The sequence below is a fragment of the Gastrolobium bilobum genome, unplaced genomic scaffold (genome assembly GCF_033153095.1).
Source record: "Gastrolobium bilobum isolate Gb01-03AN ecotype WA unplaced genomic scaffold, APGP_CSIRO_Gbil_v1 utg9213, whole genome shotgun sequence".
In the NCBI taxonomy this organism is placed as follows: domain Eukaryota; kingdom Viridiplantae; phylum Streptophyta; class Magnoliopsida; order Fabales; family Fabaceae; genus Gastrolobium; species Gastrolobium bilobum.
In genome coordinates, this window is record NW_026898495.1 from 240,779 (window position 1) to 247,033 (window position 6,255).

Sequence of the window (6,255 nt, forward strand, 5' to 3'; positions counted from 1 at the left end):
CACAGAACGTGTCTCCTTAAGACAATTTGTCCCCTCACTGATGCCAAAGGTTGATGGACACTTGTCTCCCAGGATAGAACGGATTTCGTCTGAAGAGTGGCGGCACTACCAGTCAACAGCCCAAACGAACACAACAAAATGCCAGAGGAAACTACACCAGAGTATGAACAGAAATATGCAAACCGGAAGGAGAAAAATTCCGGCAGAGTTTAAGTGCAGAAAAATTTGGATCCATTTTTTGAAGGTGTCAGTGTCTATTTATAGACACGGACCAGTCACGTTTCAAAAGGCACCTATTCGACGACGAAACAACACATCCGTTGGACACGAAAAGACACATTCGTTCAACACGAAAAGGCACCCATTCAAGGATGAAACAACATGTTCGTTAGGATGAAACAATACATCCGTTCGGATGAAACAACACATCCGTTCAGATGAAACAACACATCCATTGAGATGAAAAGATACATCCGTTTGTCGACGAAAAGACACACCCTTTCACTACCAAACTTCTTATTCATAACCAATAGATTGTCTACATAATTTATATATATATATATATATATATATATATAAATTCCAACAATCCCCACATGGATAAGAAGTCAAATCATCGTGACAAAAATGCATAAGAATATAAATGCAAAGTGTAATTTCCTCAACAAGAAACAACTGCATCGAGATAGGTGGAGTTACCTTTGAACCTTCTCTAGTGAAAACCTATCGGATATACTTGGTTAATCGGTGGTCTAGGACGACTTGAACTGTCAACCTTTAGTGTATACCTAGACAATAGGAGTCACACAATTGCTTCTCTAGCATTGTTGGTCCTTTGTTGTGCCCATTTTGGCCGCTGGACACCTGCCTGGTTCTGCGAGTGTTTTAGAGAATCGGCCTTTGAAAAATTCTCATAGAAGCGGCCCTCACTTCACATTCACATAGGTGATTTCTTGTGATGTAACTCACTATACATCATCTTGAACACAACAAATTAAGAAATCATTAAAAGGCTAAATGCTTACCCTCATAATACACTGTCTTGTCTTAAGAATGAGTATGAGTTTTAAAACTCCACAGTGTTTGGACAGTCGAACATCACTTAGTTGTCTCTTTGAACCTAGTTCATGGGATCTCCACTCTTCTAGGTAGAGTTACCGCAATGCTCAACAATTGATAGGCCTTAAACCTAATCCTTTTGACAAATTTTCAACAAACTCTCTCGGAATCCCTTTGGTTAACGAATCCGCTATGTTCTCTTTAGATTTGACATAGTCAATTGTAATAATTCCATTCGAGAGTAGTTGTCTTACGGTATCATGTCTACGACGTATGTGTCTAGACTTACCGTTATACATGATGTTCTTGGCCCTTCCAATAGCTGCTTGGATATCACAATGTATGCATACGGCTGGTATCAGTTTTGGCCAATTAAGAACATCCTCAATAAAGTTACGAAGCCATTTGTCTTCTTCACCGGCTTTATCTAAAGCAATAAATTCTGCTTCCATGGTTGACCTTGCAATGCAGGTCTGTTTGGATGATTTCCAAGACACAGCACCCCCACCAAGGCTGAACACGTATTCACTTGTGGATCTAGTGTCGTTAGAGCCGATGATCCAATTTGCATCACAATACCCTTCTATAACTGCAGGGTATTTCTCGTAATGCAAAGCAAAATGTTGAGTATACTTCAAATATCCCAAAACTCTTACCATAGCTTTCCAATGATTTTCATTTGGATTACTAGTAAAGTGACTTAACAGATTTTCTGCATAAGCAATATCAGGTCTGGTGCAATTCATAACATACATCAGATTTCCCAACACTTGAGCATATAGCTTTTGTGTTGTAGCTTTACCAATGTTCTTTAATAAACTAAGATTACAATCTACAGGGTTCCTCACAGGGGTTATATTCAAACTTTTGAATTTCTCAAGAACCTTAGCTATATAGTGAGCCTGTGATAAAGCCAACCCTGCAGATGTTCTATTGATTTTAATAGCTAGGATAACATCTGCTATCCCCATATCTTTTATATCAAACTTACTTTTAAGTAACTGTTTAGTAGCTTTAATCATTTGATTATTACTACCCATGATCAACACGTCGTCTACATAAAGACAGACAATGGAAAATCCTTTTTCAGTATTTCGAACATAGACACATTTGTCACATTCATTAATTCGAAATCCACTTGATAACATAACATTGTCAAATTTCGCATGCCATTATTTTGGAGCTTGCTTTAACCCGTAAAGGGATTTTATTAAGCGACAAACTTTCTGTTCTTGTCCTGGAACAACAAAACCTTCAGGTTGTTCTAAATATATCTTTTCTTCCAGGTCGTCATTTAAGAAGGCGGTCTTAACATCCATTTGATGTATTTCTAATTCATTCAATGCAGTTACCGATCAACATCCTAATGGATGTGATCCTTGTAACTGGTGAATAAGTATCGGAATAGTCGATACCTTCACGTTGCTTGTAGCCTTTTACGACAAGCCTTGCTTTATATTTATCAATAGTGCCATTCTCTTTCATTTTTCTTTTGAACACCCACTTACTTCCAAAAGGCTTATTGCCAGGAGGAAGGTTTACCAATTCCCAAGTGTGGTTGGATAAGATAGACTCTATCTCACTATTGATAGCCTCTTCCCAGAATGGTCCTTCTGGAGACATTATAGCTTCCTTATATGTCCGAGGCTCATTTTCTAATAAATACGTCACAAAATCAGGTCCAAAGGATGTGACTGTCCTTTGCCTCTTGCTACGTCTAGGTTCATCTTCTACATCCTCTACATGATCAATATTAGTTGTAGCATCCCGAGGTATCACAACCTGATCATCATTATTACCACTTGATTCATGTACTTTATTATACAGAAATACATCTTCAAAGAAAGTAACTTCCCTTGACTCAATAATCGTATTAACGTATATATCTGAAACATCAGATTTATAAACTAGAAACCGATAAGCACTACTATTAAGTGCATAACCAATGAATACACAATCCACCGTTTTAGGTTCGATTTTCAACCTTTTAGGTTTAGGAACCGCAACCTTTGCCAAGCACCCCCACACTTCAAGATAATTTAAGGTAACTCCCTACCTTTCCACATTTCACAGGGGATGTTCTTAATTTTCTTGTGGGGTACTTTACTGATTATATATAATTTTGTCATGAAATGACTTTCTCCCACAAAGCAGACATCAACAAGGTCATTTTATTTAATGTCTGGGTCTTTCTCTCAACAATCCCATTGGATTGTGAAGCATAAGGAGCAATCATTTGGTGTAATTTCTAATATGTGTTTATGATATTGTATAATACCAGACTCTATACAAAATTCCTCGAAGGGGCCATCAAATTCTCCCCTAAGATCGCTCCTTAATGCCTTTAAGTTTCAAATTAACATTATTTGGCTATACCACTCATACCAAATAATAAACTTCATTTTAACCATAAGATAATACACAATCATCACATCATTTATGACATCCAAATCATACATCCAAATCATATATAATTGAAATCAATGCAATACATAATTAATTCACATTTGAATCACAACTCAATTAATGCAATTCATAAACATAAACCACTAATCAATGGACATCAATGCCATTAACATAAATAGCTTCCCACACATATGAATCAATATACTTGGAAAGCAAGTTTTCTGAGACAAGTAATTAACATCTAACAATTCATAAAATTTTTCCATAGCATTTCATTTGTTCATAACCCGTGGCTAAAACACATTTATAGGTCATTTATATCAAGTGCCCCTTAAAAAAATTTCCTTAAAGCTGTAATGAATCAACCCGTCATATATATACATATCAAAGGCCATAAACCCAAAATATATGTAGGCATTAATTCAGAAATCATAACCAATCAATGGAAACCTTTCAATTTCCATTATGGTCCTCTTGCAATCACCCATTGAAAGCCAATCGGTAACATGCGATGAGACTCAATCTCGTATCCATTCCAATTTTTGCACAAAACTATTTAAAAAATACGTACTATGGGAATGGCCACAATTTTTTTTTCAATGGACGACCAGACCAGAGTTCCAGGATTGGAACGATGCAACTTTTCACGTTTTAAAAAAAAAAAAAAACCGTAAAATAACTACCAATGATCAGAAATGCAACTTTTCAATAGTAATGCATTCAGTGCATTTAATGACAACGTGGAGAATTCATTTAACCAAAATCCAAAACAATTGGAGAAATGACTTCCAATACATTTGAATTATTCACTTCTTGCATAACGAATCCATGGTGGTTTCAACAAGGAAGCAAATTAATGGTTATGGTTAATTTAAGAAACCACAGAAAATCCACGTAAATGAGAAAATATATGGATATATAAAAACCAATGAATGCTTATCAACATATAAGCAAATATATAGTGTAGCCCAAATGTATTTCAAACACGCAAACCGAGATGCAATTTCAAGTGCACAACAAATTCTATTACAGTGTTACCAAACACAACAAATGAAAAACTTTATTTCCAAAAAAAAAAAACAAATGAAAAACTTTGAAGATCAATATCTATGCACGATTACCGAAGTGTTCATATATTGTGTAATAGAATACAAATATATATGCATAGAAGTCAGCGATCATGAACGCTAAAAAGGATTATATAAGAACAATGTTGCACAGGAAAAAAAAATATCAAAATCGAGATACAATTCCGACGGTGCAACACGTTGAGTAACTAAGTGTTCTATGTATATATAGAAGACAACAATCATGGAATTGAAAACAGACTCTTTTCGGTTTTTTTTTATGCAACGGTTACAATAGTTTATTTGTAACCATCAAACTTCACATGCCATTCTCATATTCAATATATTTTTAACAGTAATCACAGATGCATTCAATGCATTATGAAAAAACAAAGGGATTATAAAACGCTCATTCACATTTAATTCAAATGTCAATCAAGATTCACAGTAAATGCAATTTAATACAATGCATTTCATATATGTAAATCACGAATTAATGGACACATGTATAAATTGAAAGGCAATATCAATGCACGAGAGAACATATATCGTAATTCGTAACTGTGCAATATCATTGTAGGAAAACCAAAAAAGGAGTAAACAGTGTGAGTAATATATGAATATGAATGTGATATGAGTGAAATAAATGAAATAGGAGCTGGACCAACAGATGAAGCGAATGAGGCCGAAACAAGAATTGAGGCCCAACAGGGAGAAGAAGAGAATAATAATGCAACAGTGGATAGCATTGCTGAGAGGAGAACTAGAAGAGTAATTAGAAGGCCCAAAAGGTTTACATGTACTGAGATGTAGCTAGATGAGAATATTATCAGTTAGTAGTTAGTGACATCCACATTGGGTGGGAAACATGACATGTATAAATAGGATCTCTTGTAACCATAAGTAGTAGTTAGTGAATAAAGAACGTTTCTTTTTCTCACGAATCTTTCTTATCCTCTTCCCCTCTTTCTGTTGATTTTGTACTTTGGGTAGGTTTATCCTATCAATTGGCGCTTCCATTGAGTTGTTGAACATGGCTCCCGAGACTCGAACACGAACCTTTGATGATCGATTGGATCACACACAAGCGGAAATTGAAGTTTTGAAAGAACAAATGACGAAGAAATTTCAGGAAAACGCATGCAAGCTTGATGCCATTTTTGATAACCATAGAGAACATTCAGTTGCTTCTGGCAGCACATCCAACCACTCCAATCTGAAAGATAATCAAGCCGCACGTAATGTCCGTCTCAAAGTACCCAAATTCGATGGGTCATGCGATCCTCAGGGTTGGATTTTCAAAGTTGAACAATTCTTTGAGTTTTACAACATTGATGCAGATCAGAAGCTTCGGATTGCACCAATTTATTTTGATGGCAAAGCTCTGGCTTGGTATCATTGGTTGCGTAAGAATACCAATATTGCATCCTGGGACTCGTTTATCCAAGCACTTCAAGTGCGTTTTGGTCCTTCTGAACTGGAAGATTACCAAGGACAGTTATCCAAACTCATGCAAAAAGGATCTGTTCTGGAATTTCAGGAGGAATTCGAGACACTCTCCAATAAGGTACATGGTTTATCTGAATCGTTCTTACTTAGTTGCTTTGTTTCTGGGTTGAAACCTGTAATTCAGCAAGAAGTGGCTTCCTTTCGTCCTTCCACAATGACCAGAGCCATATCTTTAGCCAAGATTCAAGAGGCCAAACTGTCTCTCAAGGAAATA